The sequence below is a fragment of the Cryptomeria japonica genome, unplaced genomic scaffold (genome assembly GCF_030272615.1).
Source record: "Cryptomeria japonica unplaced genomic scaffold, Sugi_1.0 HiC_scaffold_511, whole genome shotgun sequence".
Taxonomy (NCBI): domain Eukaryota; kingdom Viridiplantae; phylum Streptophyta; class Pinopsida; order Cupressales; family Cupressaceae; genus Cryptomeria; species Cryptomeria japonica.
In genome coordinates this window covers 82,576-98,322 of record NW_026729326.1, presented here as the reverse complement: position 1 = coordinate 98,322, position 15,747 = coordinate 82,576, and the positions used below count along the sequence as shown (strand labels likewise).

General features: G+C 63.6%; 3 non-coding genes across 3 annotated transcripts; all 3 read right to left on the bottom strand.

Moving 5' to 3' along the window:
* Positions 1 to 1,757: 1,757 nt before the first annotated feature.
* On the bottom strand, positions 1,758 to 1,876 carry LOC131872076 (5S ribosomal RNA). The gene has a single exon (XR_009370260.1). It is a non-coding gene; the product is annotated as a 5S ribosomal RNA (ribosomal RNA).
* A 5,916-nt stretch (positions 1,877 to 7,792) lies between these two features.
* Positions 7,793 to 7,911, bottom strand: LOC131872075 (5S ribosomal RNA). Its single transcript, XR_009370259.1, has one exon. It is a non-coding gene; the product is annotated as a 5S ribosomal RNA (ribosomal RNA).
* Positions 7,912 to 13,826: 5,915 nt separating this feature from the next.
* On the bottom strand, positions 13,827 to 13,945 carry LOC131872074 (5S ribosomal RNA). The gene has a single exon (XR_009370258.1). It is a non-coding gene; the product is annotated as a 5S ribosomal RNA (ribosomal RNA).
* Positions 13,946 to 15,747: the final 1,802 nt, after the last annotated feature.

The window sequence follows — 15,747 nt, the reverse complement described above, 5'->3', positions numbered from 1 at the left end:
GCCGGGGTGGGCACCTCGGCTGGGTTGCGCGCCCTGGTGCGCACCAAGGAGCGCTCCGAAGTGTGCTCCAAGGTGCGGCGTGCACGAAGTCGGAGCCCGGTTTGCCCCGGGTGCGCACCTCGCGTGCACCTTCGCCGCGGTGGGCACCATGGCGTGCACGAAGTCGGAGCCCGGTTTGCCCCGGGTGCGCACCCCGCGTGCACCTTCGCCGGGGTGGGCACCTCGGCTGGGTTGCGCGCCCTGGTGCGCACCAAGGAGCGCTCCGAAGTGTGCTCCAAGGTGCGGCGTGCACGAAGTCGGAGCCCGGTTTGCCCCGGGTGCGCACCTCGCGTGCACCTTCGCCGCGGTGGGCACCTTGGCTGGGTTGGGCACCATTGAGCGCTCCGAAGTGTGCTCCAAGGTGCGCACCATGGCCCTCCAAGGTGCGCAGCATGGCGTGCACGAAGTCGGAGCCCGGTTTGCCCCGGGTGCGCACCTCGCGTGCACCTTCGCCAGGGTGGGCACCTCGGTGCGCACACCTTCTCAATGTTTTCTTGCCTTTTCTGGAAATTGGTGAAGGCAGCGCATCAAAGGTGCGCACCTCGGTGTGCTCCGAGGTGCGAACCCGAGAGCGCTCCGAGGTGCCCACGAAGTCGAAAGTCGGGTTAATTGCATTGTTTTCCCCGGGTGCGCTCCGAGGTGCGCAACATCGGTGCGCACCAAGGAGGGCTCCGAAGTGTGCTCCAAGGTGCGCACGATTCGGAGCTCGGTTTGCCCGGGGTGCGCACACCTTGGCTGGGTTGCGCACCCTTTGTGCGCTCCAAGGTGCGCACGAAGTCGGAGCTCGGTTTGCCCCGGGTGCGCACCTTCGCCAGGGTGCGCACCTTGATGCGCACGCCTTGGCTGGGCTGCGCACCTTGGTGGGCGCCATGGTGCGCACCTTTCGTGCGCTCCAAGGTGCGCACGAAGTCGGAGCTCGGTTTGCCCCGGGTGCGCACCTTGGTGGGCGCCATGGTGCACTCCGAGGTGCCCAAGATTGGTGCGCACCAAGGAGCGCTCCGAAGTGCGCTCCAAGGTGCGCAGGTGCGCGCGAAGTCGAAAGTTGGGTTAATTGTCCGGTTTGCCTCGGGTGCGCACCTTGCGTGCACCTTCGCCAGGGTGGGCGCCTTGGTGCGCACACCTTGGCTGGGCTGCGCACCCGGGCGCGCACACCTTGGCACCCGCGTTTCCTTCATTTTAAATTTTTTTTTTTTACAATCTCTCAAGTGGGAAATTCTATAATCTCAACTTTTTTTGCCTTTTCAGGAAACTTTTGAATGGAGCGCATCATTGGTGCGCTCCGAAGTGTGCTCCAAGGTGCGCACCTCTGGTGTGCTCCAAAGCTCTCTCCAGCTGCGTGCACCTGCCCCGGCCGCGCACCCGGCCCCGCCCAGCTTCGCTCACCTGTCCCGGGCGTCTGGTGCGGAACCTTAGAGTAAGAAACATCACCGTGCACCTTGGCCAACGTGCGCGACTCGACCGAGCGCGCACTGGCCGAGGTGCACACCGATTTCACCTGGGTGCGCGCGCAGCACCTCGGGCGCACCGGGGTGCGCGCACAACGCCCGGGTTGCACCGTGGCCTGTGTGCTCGGGGCGCCTCGGGTGCGCGCTCGGTGTCGCCCCCGCGCGCGCGGTAGTGCGGGCAGCGCACCCCGGCCCGGCCCGGCCCCGACGAGAACGCAAACGGGCAAAAGGTTTATTCAAATAGCATTGCGACGCCCGGCGAAAAACTAAAAAAGGGTGCAACACCGGGACTTCCCGGGAGGTCACCCATCCCAGTACTACTCCGGCCCAAGCGCGCTTAACTGCGGAGTTCTGATGGGATCCGGTGCACTAACGCTGGTATGATCGCACCCGTTATGAGCTTGTCGCAGTGTGTACTTAGCAAACCGCGACCCACGTGCGAATCCACCCCGGCCACCCACCCCCGTCGAGGTGCACACCCTCCCTCGCGAAGTGCGCCCCGTTCGCCAAGTGTGAGCCCTGCCCGGGTGCGCGCACCTTGCTAGGGCGTCGGGTGTGCACCCGGCCCGGCCTACGTGCGTGCACCTGGACGGGGCGTCGTGTGCGTGCAGTGTCCCGTCTGCAACGCGGTGCCCACACACCACCTCGGGCGCAACGACCTGCGCTCACATGTGGGCCGAGTGCACCTTGGTGCATGTTCGGGGCGCCTCGGGTGCACGCTCGATCTTGCCCCGGTGCACCAAGGCGCTCGGTTTGCCCCGGGTGCGCACTTGGTGCAAGGTGGGCACCCAAAATAGGGATCAAGCACCAAAACACAAGTTTCGGGATGCAAAATGGGACCCAAGGACCACAAATGCGTTCCAAGACCCATGATGGGTCCACGAGAACAAAAATGTGTTCCGAGACTTAATAAACAAATATTGGGTTTTAGGAGAAGAAACATGCTCTGATGCCCAAAACGAGAATCGACCCCGAAAAGGCCACAGGCCAAAAGTGGGATGCGAGACAAAAAAAAATGGGACCCGAGGACCAAAATTGGGTTCCCAGGTCGAAGACAGGGCAACCGGACAAGAAACGACCTCTAAGGCTCGAAATGAGTCCCGACGACTAAAACTTGACAAGAAGCACCCATCAGGCACCCAACTCGACACCCATGGGATGCCGACCCACCCGGGCTTCCACCTAGCACACCTTGGCACCCACCCACCCTCGCACCCAACCTCGCACCCAACTTAGCACCTTTGAACCCACATTGGCACTCACCCTGACCCTGGCACCTTGGAACCCACATTGGCACTCACCTTGACCCTGGCACCCACCTTTGCACTCACCTTGGGACCCACCCTGGCTCCCACCTCGGCACCCACCCAGACACCCACCTTGGTTCCTTGGCACCCACCTTGGATCCTTGGCACCCACCCCGACACCCACCTTGGCACGCAACTTGGCTACTTGCCACCCACCTTGGCTCCTTGACGCCCACCCCGACAACCACCCCGTGACCTACCCTGGCTAGGGTTGGTGCACACCCACCCTGGTGCCCACCTTGGCACCCACCCCATGACCCACCTTGGCACGCACCTTAGTACCCACCCCGTTACCCACCCTAGGACCCACCCCGTGACCCACCTTGGCCAGGGTGGGTGCCTTGGTGCGCACAACTTGCCTGGGCTGCACACCAGGGCGGGCTCAAGATGGCACCCGCGTTCCGTTTTTTTCACTATCTTTCAAAACGGAAATTTTAAAATCTCGTTTTTTTTTTTTTTTTGCCTTTTCTGGAAATTAGTGAAGGCAGCGCATCAAAGGTGCGCAATGCTGGTGCGAACCCGGGAGCGCTCCGATGTGTGCTCCAAGGTGCGGCGTGCACGAAGTCCGAGCCCGGCTTGCCCCGGGTGCGCACCTCGCGTGCACCTTCGCCGGGGTGAGCACCTTGGCTGGGTTGCGCGCCCTGGTGCGCACCAAGGAGCGCTCTGAAGTGTGCTCCAAGGTGCGGCGTGCACGAAGTCGGAGCTCGGTTTGCCCCGGGTGTGCACCTCGGGTGCGCACCTCGCGTGCACCTTCGCTGCGGTGGGCACCTTGGCTGGGTTGCGCGCCTTGGTGGGCACCATGCAGTGCACGAAGTCGGAGCCCGGTTTGCCCCGGGCGCGCACCTCCGCCAGGGTGGGCACCTTGGTGCGCACAACTTGCCTGGGCTGCGCACCAGGAAGGGCTCAAGATGGCACCCGCGTTCCGTTTTTTTCACTATCTTTCAGAACGGAAATTTTAAAATATCGTTTTTTTTTGCCTTTTCTGGAAATTAGTGAAGGCAGCGCATCAAAGGTGCGCAACGCTGGTGCGAACCTGGGAGCGCTCCGATGTGTGCTCCAAGGTGCGGCGTGCACGAAGTCGGAGCCCGGTTTGCCCCGGGTGCGCCCTGGTGGGCACCATGGTGCGCACCAAGGAGCGCTCCGAAGTGTGCTCCAAGGTGCGGCCTGCACGAAGTCGGAGCCCGGTTTGCCCCGGGCGTGCACCGCGGGTGGGCACCTTGGTGCGCATGCCTTGCCTGGGCTGCGCACCAGGGCGGGCTCAAGATGGCACCCGCGTTCCGTTTTTTTCACTATCTTTCAAAACGGAAATTTTAAAATCTCATTTTTTTTTGCCTTTTCTGGAAATTAGTGAAGGCAGCGCATCAAAGGTGCGCACCTCGCTGCCCACCACGGTGCGCAACGCCGGTGGGCACCCGGGAGTGCTTCGAAGTGTGCTCCAAGGTGCTGCGTGCACGTTGTCGGAGCCCGGTTTGCCCCGGGTGCGCACCTCGCGTGCACCTTCGTCGGGGTGGGCACCTTGGCTGGGTTTGCCCCGGCTGCGCTCCGAAGCGGGGTTATTGGAGCGCCGCCTCTTTTTTTGTCGGAGCGTTTGGTGGGGTTTCTCGCATTGGCTCTTCCCAGGCCCGGTTGCCACCCTGGCGCGCACGAAGTCGGAAGTAGGGTTAATTGCCCGGGTGCGCACCTTTGCCAGGGTGGGCACCTTACCTGGGCTGTGCACCAGGGCGGGCTCAAGATGGCACCCGCGTTCCGTTTTTTTCACTATCTTTCAAAACGGAAATTTTAAAATCTCCTCTTTTTTTTGCCTTTTCTGGAAATTAGTGAAGGCAGCGCATCAAAGGTGCGCACCTCGCTGCCCACCTTGGTGTGCTCTGAGGTGCGCACCCGGGAGCGCTACGAAGTGTGCTCCAAGGTGCGGCGTGCACGTTGTCGGAGCCCGGTTTGCCCCGGGTGCGCACCTCGCCTGCACCTTGGCCGGGGTGGGCACCCTGGCTGGGTTTGCCCAGGGTGCGCTCCGAAGCGGGGTTACTGGAGCGCCCCCTCTTTTTTTGTCAGAGCGTTTGGTGGGGTTTCTCGCATTGGCTCTTCCCAGGCCCGGTTGTTGGGTGCGCTCCCACCCTGGCGCGCGCGAAGTTGGAAGTTGGGTTAATTGCCCGGGCGCGCACCTTCGCCAGGGTGGGCACCTTGGTGCGCACACCTTGGCTGGGCTGCGCACCAGGGCGGGCTCAAGATGGCACCAGCATTCCCTTTTTCTCACTATCTTTCAAAACGGAAATTTTAAAATCTCGTTTTTTTTTGCCTTTTATGGAAATTAGTGAAGGCATCGCATCAAAGGTGCGCACCTCGCTGCCCACCTTGGTGTGCTCCGAGGTGCCCACCACGGTGCGCTCCGAGGTGCCCACCACGGTGCGCAACGCCGGTGCGAACCCGGGAGCGCCCCGATGTGTGCTCCAAGGTGCGGCGTGCACGAAGCCGGACCCCGGTTTGCCCCGGGTGCGCACCTCGCGTGCACCTTGGTGCGCACACCTTGGCTGGGTTGCGCGGCCTGGTGGGCACCATGGTGCGCACCAAGGAGCGCTCCAAAGTGTGCTCCAAGGTGCGGCGTGCACGAAGTCCTAGCCCGGTTTGCCCCGGGTGCGCACCTTCGCCGCGGTGGGCACCATGGCGTGCACGAAGTCGGAGCCCGGTTTGCCCCGGGTGCGCACCTCGCGTGCACCTTCGCCGGGGTGGGCACCTCGGCTGGGTTGCGCGCCCTGGTGCGCACCAAGGAGCGCTCCGAAGTGTGCTCCAAGGTGCGGCGTGCACGAAGTCGGAGCCCGGTTTGCCCCGGGTGCGCACCTTCGCCGCGGTGGGCACCCTGGTGCGCACCATGGCGTGCACGAAGTCGGAGCCCGGTTTGCCCCGGGTGCGCACCTCGCGTGCACCTTCGGCGGGGTTGCGCGCCCTGGTGCGCACCAAGGAGCGCTCCGAAGTGTGCTCCAAGGTGCGGCGTGCACGAAGTCGGAGCCCGGTTTGCCCCGGGTGCGCACCTCGCGTGCACCTTCGGCGGGGTTGCGCGCCCTGGTGGGCACCATGGTGCGCACCAAGGAGCGCTCCGAAGTGTGCTCCAAGGTGCGGCGTGCACGAAGTCGGAGCCCGGTTTGCCCCGGGTGCGCACCTCGCGTGCACCTTCGCCGCGGTGGGCACCATGGCGTGCACGAAGTCGGAGCCCGGTTTGCCCCGGGTGCGCACCTCGCGTGCACCTTCGCCGGGGTGGGCACCTCGGCTGGGTTGCGCGCCCTGGTGCGCACCAAGGAGCGCTCCGAAGTGTGCTCCAAGGTGCGGCGTGCACGAAGTCGGAGCCCGGTTTGCCCCGGGTGCGCACCTCGCGTGCACCTTCGCCGCGGTGGGCACCATGGCGTGCACGAAGTCGGAGCCCGGTTTGCCCCGGGTGCGCACCCCGCGTGCACCTTCGCCGGGGTGGGCACCTCGGCTGGGTTGCGCGCCCTGGTGCGCACCAAGGAGCGCTCCGAAGTGTGCTCCAAGGTGCGGCGTGCACGAAGTCGGAGCCCGGTTTGCCCCGGGTGCGCACCTCGCGTGCACCTTCGCCGCGGTGGGCACCTTGGCTGGGTTGGGCACCATTGAGCGCTCCGAAGTGTGCTCCAAGGTGCGCACCATGGCCCTCCAAGGTGCGCAGCATGGCGTGCACGAAGTCGGAGCCCGGTTTGCCCCGGGTGCGCACCTCGCGTGCACCTTCGCCAGGGTGGGCACCTCGGTGCGCACACCTTCTCAATGTTTTCTTGCCTTTTCTGGAAATTGGTGAAGGCAGCGCATCAAAGGTGCGCACCTCGGTGTGCTCCGAGGTGCGAACCCGAGAGCGCTCCGAGGTGCCCACGAAGTCGAAAGTCGGGTTAATTGCATTGTTTTCCCCGGGTGCGCTCCGAGGTGCGCAACATCGGTGCGCACCAAGGAGGGCTCCGAAGTGTGCTCCAAGGTGCGCACGATTCGGAGCTCGGTTTGCCCGGGGTGCGCACACCTTGGCTGGGTTGCGCACCCTTTGTGCGCTCCAAGGTGCGCACGAAGTCGGAGCTCGGTTTGCCCCGGGTGCGCACCTTCGCCAGGGTGCGCACCTTGATGCGCACGCCTTGGCTGGGCTGCGCACCTTGGTGGGCGCCATGGTGCGCACCTTTCGTGCGCTCCAAGGTGCGCACGAAGTCGGAGCTCGGTTTGCCCCGGGTGCGCACCTTGGTGGGCGCCATGGTGCACTCCGAGGTGCCCAAGATTGGTGCGCACCAAGGAGCGCTCCGAAGTGCGCTCCAAGGTGCGCAGGTGCGCGCGAAGTCGAAAGTTGGGTTAATTGTCCGGTTTGCCTCGGGTGCGCACCTTGCGTGCACCTTCGCCAGGGTGGGCGCCTTGGTGCGCACACCTTGGCTGGGCTGCGCACCCGGGCGCGCACACCTTGGCACCCGCGTTTCCTTCATTTTAAATTTTTTTTTTTTACAATCTCTCAAGTGGGAAATTCTATAATCTCAACTTTTTTTGCCTTTTCAGGAAACTTTTGAATGGAGCGCATCATTGGTGCGCTCCGAAGTGTGCTCCAAGGTGCGCACCTCTGGTGTGCTCCAAAGCTCTCTCCAGCTGCGTGCACCTGCCCCGGCCGCGCACCCGGCCCCGCCCAGCTTCGCTCACCTGTCCCGGGCGTCTGGTGCGGAACCTTAGAGTAAGAAACATCACCGTGCACCTTGGCCAACGTGCGCGACTCGACCGAGCGCGCACTGGCCGAGGTGCACACCGATTTCACCTGGGTGCGCGCGCAGCACCTCGGGCGCACCGGGGTGCGCGCACAACGCCCGGGTTGCACCGTGGCCTGTGTGCTCGGGGCGCCTCGGGTGCGCGCTCGGTGTCGCCCCCCGCGCGCGCGGTAGTGCGGGCAGCGCACCCCGGCCCGGCCCGGCCCCGACGAGAACGCAAACGGGCAAAAGGTTTATTCAAATAGCATTGCGACGCCCGGCGAAAAACTAAAAAAGGGTGCAACACCGGGACTTCCCGGGAGGTCACCCATCCCAGTACTACTCCGGCCCAAGCGCGCTTAACTGCGGAGTTCTGATGGGATCCGGTGCACTAACGCTGGTATGATCGCACCCGTTATGAGCTTGTCGCAGTGTGTACTTAGCAAACCGCGACCCACGTGCGAATCCACCCCGGCCACCCACCCCCGTCGAGGTGCACACCCTCCCTCGCGAAGTGCGCCCCGTTCGCCAAGTGTGAGCCCTGCCCGGGTGCGCGCACCTTGCTAGGGCGTCGGGTGTGCACCCGGCCCGGCCTACGTGCGTGCACCTGGACGGGGCGTCGTGTGCGTGCAGTGTCCCGTCTGCAACGCGGTGCCCACACACCACCTCGGGCGCAACGACCTGCGCTCACATGTGGGCTGAGTGCACCTTGGTGCATGTTCGGGGCGCCTCGGGTGCACGCTCGATCTTGCCCCGGTGCACCAAGGCGCTCGGTTTGCCCCGGGTGCGCACTTGGTGCAAGGTGGGCACCCAAAATAGGGATCAAGCACCAAAACACAAGTTTCGGGATGCAAAATGGGACCCAAGGACCACAAATGCGTTCCAAGACCCATGATGGGTCCACGAGAACAAAAATGTGTTCCGAGACTTAATAAACAAATATTGGGTTTTAGGAGAAGAAACATGCTCTGATGCCCAAAACGAGAATCGACCCCGAAAAGGCCACAGGCCAAAAGTGGGATGCGAGACAAAAAAAAATGGGACCCGAGGACCAAAATTGGGTTCCCAGGTCGAAGACAGGGCAACCGGACAAGAAACGACCTCTAAGGCTCGAAATGAGTCCCGACGACTAAAACTTGACAAGAAGCACCCATCAGGCACCCAACTCGACACCCATGGGATGCCGACCCACCCGGGCTTCCACCTAGCACACCTTGGCACCCACCCACCCTCGCACCCAACCTCGCACCCAACTTAGCACCTTTGAACCCACATTGGCACTCACCCTGACCCTGGCACCTTGGAACCCACATTGGCACTCACCTTGACCCTGGCACCCACCTTTGCACTCACCTTGGGACCCACCCTGGCTCCCACCTCGGCACCCACCCAGACACCCACCTTGGTTCCTTGGCACCCACCTTGGATCCTTGGCACCCACCCCGACACCCACCTTGGCACGCAACTTGGCTACTTGCCACCCACCTTGGCTCCTTGACGCCCACCCCGACAACCACCCCGTGACCTACCCTGGCTAGGGTTGGTGCACACCCACCCTGGTGCCCACCTTGGCACCCACCCCATGACCCACCTTGGCACGCACCTTAGTACCCACCCCGTTACCCACCCTAGGACCCACCCCGTGACCCACCTTGGCCAGGGTGGGTGCCTTGGTGCGCACAACTTGCCTGGGCTGCACACCAGGGCGGGCTCAAGATGGCACCCGCGTTCCGTTTTTTTCACTATCTTTCAAAACGGAAATTTTAAAATCTCGTTTTTTTTTTTTTTTTGCCTTTTCTGGAAATTAGTGAAGGCAGCGCATCAAAGGTGCGCAATGCTGGTGCGAACCCGGGAGCGCTCCGATGTGTGCTCCAAGGTGCGGCGTGCACGAAGTCCGAGCCCGGCTTGCCCCGGGTGCGCACCTCGCGTGCACCTTCGCCGGGGTGAGCACCTTGGCTGGGTTGCGCGCCCTGGTGCGCACCAAGGAGCGCTCTGAAGTGTGCTCCAAGGTGCGGCGTGCACGAAGTCGGAGCTCGGTTTGCCCCGGGTGTGCACCTCGGGTGCGCACCTCGCGTGCACCTTCGCTGCGGTGGGCACCTTGGCTGGGTTGCGCGCCTTGGTGGGCACCATGCAGTGCACGAAGTCGGAGCCCGGTTTGCCCCGGGCGCGCACCTCCGCCAGGGTGGGCACCTTGGTGCGCACAACTTGCCTGGGCTGCGCACCAGGAAGGGCTCAAGATGGCACCCGCGTTCCGTTTTTTTCACTATCTTTCAGAACGGAAATTTTAAAATATCGTTTTTTTTTGCCTTTTCTGGAAATTAGTGAAGGCAGCGCATCAAAGGTGCGCAACGCTGGTGCGAACCTGGGAGCGCTCCGATGTGTGCTCCAAGGTGCGGCGTGCACGAAGTCGGAGCCCGGTTTGCCCCGGGTGCGCCCTGGTGGGCACCATGGTGCGCACCAAGGAGCGCTCCGAAGTGTGCTCCAAGGTGCGGCCTGCACGAAGTCGGAGCCCGGTTTGCCCCGGGCGTGCACCGCGGGTGGGCACCTTGGTGCGCATGCCTTGCCTGGGCTGCGCACCAGGGCGGGCTCAAGATGGCACCCGCGTTCCGTTTTTTTCACTATCTTTCAAAACGGAAATTTTAAAATCTCATTTTTTTTTGCCTTTTCTGGAAATTAGTGAAGGCAGCGCATCAAAGGTGCGCACCTCGCTGCCCACCACGGTGCGCAACGCCGGTGGGCACCCGGGAGTGCTTCGAAGTGTGCTCCAAGGTGCTGCGTGCACGTTGTCGGAGCCCGGTTTGCCCCGGGTGCGCACCTCGCGTGCACCTTCGTCGGGGTGGGCACCTTGGCTGGGTTTGCCCCGGCTGCGCTCCGAAGCGGGGTTATTGGAGCGCCGCCTCTTTTTTTGTCGGAGCGTTTGGTGGGGTTTCTCGCATTGGCTCTTCCCAGGCCCGGTTGCCACCCTGGCGCGCACGAAGTCGGAAGTAGGGTTAATTGCCCGGGTGCGCACCTTTGCCAGGGTGGGCACCTTACCTGGGCTGTGCACCAGGGCGGGCTCAAGATGGCACCCGCGTTCCGTTTTTTTCACTATCTTTCAAAACGGAAATTTTAAAATCTCCTCTTTTTTTTGCCTTTTCTGGAAATTAGTGAAGGCAGCGCATCAAAGGTGCGCACCTCGCTGCCCACCTTGGTGTGCTCTGAGGTGCGCACCCGGGAGCGCTACGAAGTGTGCTCCAAGGTGCGGCGTGCACGTTGTCGGAGCCCGGTTTGCCCCGGGTGCGCACCTCGCCTGCACCTTGGCCGGGGTGGGCACCCTGGCTGGGTTTGCCCAGGGTGCGCTCCGAAGCGGGGTTACTGGAGCGCCCCCTCTTTTTTTGTCAGAGCGTTTGGTGGGGTTTCTCGCATTGGCTCTTCCCAGGCCCGGTTGTTGGGTGCGCTCCCACCCTGGCGCGCGCGAAGTTGGAAGTTGGGTTAATTGCCCGGGCGCGCACCTTCGCCAGGGTGGGCACCTTGGTGCGCACACCTTGGCTGGGCTGCGCACCAGGGCGGGCTCAAGATGGCACCAGCATTCCCTTTTTCTCACTATCTTTCAAAACGGAAATTTTAAAATCTCGTTTTTTTTTGCCTTTTATGGAAATTAGTGAAGGCATCGCATCAAAGGTGCGCACCTCGCTGCCCACCTTGGTGTGCTCCGAGGTGCCCACCACGGTGCGCTCCGAGGTGCCCACCACGGTGCGCAACGCCGGTGCGAACCCGGGAGCGCCCCGATGTGTGCTCCAAGGTGCGGCGTGCACGAAGCCGGACCCCGGTTTGCCCCGGGTGCGCACCTCGCGTGCACCTTGGTGCGCACACCTTGGCTGGGTTGCGCGGCCTGGTGGGCACCATGGTGCGCACCAAGGAGCGCTCCGAAGTGTGCTCCAAGGTGCGGCGTGCACGAAGTCCTAGCCCGGTTTGCCCCGGGTGCGCACCTTCGCCGCGGTGGGCACCATGGCGTGCACGAAGTCGGAGCCCGGTTTGCCCCGGGTGCGCACCTCGCGTGCACCTTCGCCGGGGTGGGCACCTCGGCTGGGTTGCGCGCCCTGGTGCGCACCAAGGAGCGCTCCGAAGTGTGCTCCAAGGTGCGGCGTGCACGAAGTCGGAGCCCGGTTTGCCCCGGGTGCGCACCTTCGCCGCGGTGGGCACCCTGGTGCGCACCATGGCGTGCACGAAGTCGGAGCCCGGTTTGCCCCGGGTGCGCACCTCGCGTGCACCTTCGGCGGGGTTGCGCGCCCTGGTGCGCACCAAGGAGCGCTCCGAAGTGTGCTCCAAGGTGCGGCGTGCACGAAGTCGGAGCCCGGTTTGCCCCGGGTGCGCACCTCGCGTGCACCTTCGGCGGGGTTGCGCGCCCTGGTGGGCACCATGGTGCGCACCAAGGAGCGCTCCGAAGTGTGCTCCAAGGTGCGGCGTGCACGAAGTCGGAGCCCGGTTTGCCCCGGGTGCGCACCTCGCGTGCACCTTCGCCGCGGTGGGCACCATGGCGTGCACGAAGTCGGAGCCCGGTTTGCCCCGGGTGCGCACCTCGCGTGCACCTTCGCCGGGGTGGGCACCTCGGCTGGGTTGCGCGCCCTGGTGCGCACCAAGGAGCGCTCCGAAGTGTGCTCCAAGGTGCGGCGTGCACGAAGTCGGAGCCCGGTTTGCCCCGGGTGCGCACCTCGCGTGCACCTTCGCCGCGGTGGGCACCATGGCGTGCACGAAGTCGGAGCCCGGTTTGCCCCGGGTGCGCACCCCGCGTGCACCTTCGCCGGGGTGGGCACCTCGGCTGGGTTGCGCGCCCTGGTGCGCACCAAGGAGCGCTCCGAAGTGTGCTCCAAGGTGCGGCGTGCACGAAGTCGGAGCCCGGTTTGCCCCGGGTGCGCACCTCGCGTGCACCTTCGCCGCGGTGGGCACCTTGGCTGGGTTGGGCACCATTGAGCGCTCCGAAGTGTGCTCCAAGGTGCGCACCATGGCCCTCCAAGGTGCGCAGCATGGCGTGCACGAAGTCGGAGCCCGGTTTGCCCCGGGTGCGCACCTCGCGTGCACCTTCGCCAGGGTGGGCACCTCGGTGCGCACACCTTCTCAATGTTTTCTTGCCTTTTCTGGAAATTGGTGAAGGCAGCGCATCAAAGGTGCGCACCTCGGTGTGCTCCGAGGTGCGAACCCGAGAGCGCTCCGAGGTGCCCACGAAGTCGAAAGTCGGGTTAATTGCATTGTTTTCCCCGGGTGCGCTCCGAGGTGCGCAACATCGGTGCGCACCAAGGAGGGCTCCGAAGTGTGCTCCAAGGTGCGCACGATTCGGAGCTCGGTTTGCCCGGGGTGCGCACACCTTGGCTGGGTTGCGCACCCTTTGTGCGCTCCAAGGTGCGCACGAAGTCGGAGCTCGGTTTGCCCCGGGTGCGCACCTTCGCCAGGGTGCGCACCTTGATGCGCACGCCTTGGCTGGGCTGCGCACCTTGGTGGGCGCCATGGTGCGCACCTTTCGTGCGCTCCAAGGTGCGCACGAAGTCGGAGCTCGGTTTGCCCCGGGTGCGCACCTTGGTGGGCGCCATGGTGCACTCCGAGGTGCCCAAGATTGGTGCGCACCAAGGAGCGCTCCGAAGTGCGCTCCAAGGTGCGCAGGTGCGCGCGAAGTCGAAAGTTGGGTTAATTGTCCGGTTTGCCTCGGGTGCGCACCTTGCGTGCACCTTCGCCAGGGTGGGCGCCTTGGTGCGCACACCTTGGCTGGGCTGCGCACCCGGGCGCGCACACCTTGGCACCCGCGTTTCCTTCATTTTAAATTTTTTTTTTTTACAATCTCTCAAGTGGGAAATTCTATAATCTCAACTTTTTTTGCCTTTTCAGGAAACTTTTGAATGGAGCGCATCATTGGTGCGCTCCGAAGTGTGCTCCAAGGTGCGCACCTCTGGTGTGCTCCAAAGCTCTCTCCAGCTGCGTGCACCTGCCCCGGCCGCGCACCCGGCCCCGCCCAGCTTCGCTCACCTGTCCCGGGCGTCTGGTGCGGAACCTTAGAGTAAGAAACATCACCGTGCACCTTGGCCAACGTGCGCGACTCGACCGAGCGCGCACTGGCCGAGGTGCACACCGATTTCACCTGGGTGCGCGCGCAGCACCTCGGGCGCACCGGGGTGCGCGCACAACGCCCGGGTTGCACCGTGGCCTGTGTGCTCGGGGCGCCTCGGGTGCGCGCTCGGTGTCGCCCCCGCGCGCGCGGTAGTGCGGGCAGCGCACCCCGGCCCGGCCCGGCCCCGACGAGAACGCAAACGGGCAAAAGGTTTATTCAAATAGCATTGCGACGCCCGGCGAAAAACTAAAAAAGGGTGCAACACCGGGACTTCCCGGGAGGTCACCCATCCCAGTACTACTCCGGCCCAAGCGCGCTTAACTGCGGAGTTCTGATGGGATCCGGTGCACTAACGCTGGTATGATCGCACCCGTTATGAGCTTGTCGCAGTGTGTACTTAGCAAACCGCGACCCACGTGCGAATCCACCCCGGCCACCCACCCCCGTCGAGGTGCACACCCTCCCTCGCGAAGTGCGCCCCGTTCGCCAAGTGTGAGCCCTGCCCGGGTGCGCGCACCTTGCTAGGGCGTCGGGTGTGCACCCGGCCCGGCCTACGTGCGTGCACCTGGACGGGGCGTCGTGTGCGTGCAGTGTCCCGTCTGCAACGCGGTGCCCACACACCACCTCGGGCGCAACGACCTGCGCTCACATGTGGGCCGAGTGCACCTTGGTGCATGTTCGGGGCGCCTCGGGTGCACGCTCGATCTTGCCCCGGTGCACCAAGGCGCTCGGTTTGCCCCGGGTGCGCACTTGGTGCAAGGTGGGCACCCAAAATAGGGATCAAGCACCAAAACACAAGTTTCGGGATGCAAAATGGGACCCAAGGACCACAAATGCGTTCCAAGACCCATGATGGGTCCACGAGAACAAAAATGTGTTCCGAGACTTAATAAACAAATATTGGGTTTTAGGAGAAGAAACATGCTCTGATGCCCAAAACGAGAATCGACCCCGAAAAGGCCACAGGCCAAAAGTGGGATGCGAGACAAAAAAAAATGGGACCCGAGGACCAAAATTGGGTTCCCAGGTCGAAGACAGGGCAACCGGACAAGAAACGACCTCTAAGGCTCGAAATGAGTCCCGACGACTAAAACTTGACAAGAAGCACCCATCAGGCACCCAACTCGACACCCATGGGATGCCGACCCACCCGGGCTTCCACCTAGCACACCTTGGCACCCACCCACCCTCGCACCCAACCTCGCACCCAACTTAGCACCTTTGAACCCACATTGGCACTCACCCTGACCCTGGCACCTTGGAACCCACATTGGCACTCACCTTGACCCTGGCACCCACCTTTGCACTCACCTTGGGACCCACCCTGGCTCCCACCTCGGCACCCACCCAGACACCCACCTTGGTTCCTTGGCACCCACCTTGGATCCTTGGCACCCACCCCGACACCCACCTTGGCACGCAACTTGGCTACTTGCCACCCACCTTGGCTCCTTGACGCCCACCCCGACAACCACCCCGTGACCTACCCTGGCTAGGGTTGGTGCACACCCACCCTGGTGCCCACCTTGGCACCCACCCCATGACCCACCTTGGCACGCACCTTAGTACCCACCCCGTTACCCACCCTAGGACCCACCCCGTGACCCACCTTGGCCAGGGTGGGTGCCTTGGTGCGCACAACTTGCCTGGGCTGCACACCAGGGCGGGCTCAAGATGGCACCCGCGTTCCGTTTTTTTCACTATCTTTCAAAACGGAAATTTTAAAATCTCGTTTTTTTTTTTTTTTTGCCTTTTCTGGAAATTAGTGAAGGCAGCGCATCAAAGGTGCGCAATGCTGGTGCGAACCCGGGAGCGCTCCGATGTGTGCTCCAAGGTGCGGCGTGCACGAAGTCCGAGCCCGGCTTGCCCCGGGTGCGCACCTCGCGTGCACCTTCGCCGGGGTGAGCACCTTGGCTGGGTTGCGCGCCCTGGTGCGCACCAAGGAGCGCTCTGAAGTGTGCTCCAAGGTGCGGCGTGCACGAAGTCGGAGCTCGGTTTGCCCCGGGTGTGCACCTCGGGTGCGCACCTCGCGTGCACCTTCGCTGCGGTGGGCACCTTGGCTGGGTTGCGCGCCTTGGTGGGCACCATGCAGTGCACGAAGTCGGAGCCCGGTTTGCCCCGGGCGCGCACCTCCGCCAGGGTGGGCACCTTGGTGCGCACAACTTGCCTGGGCT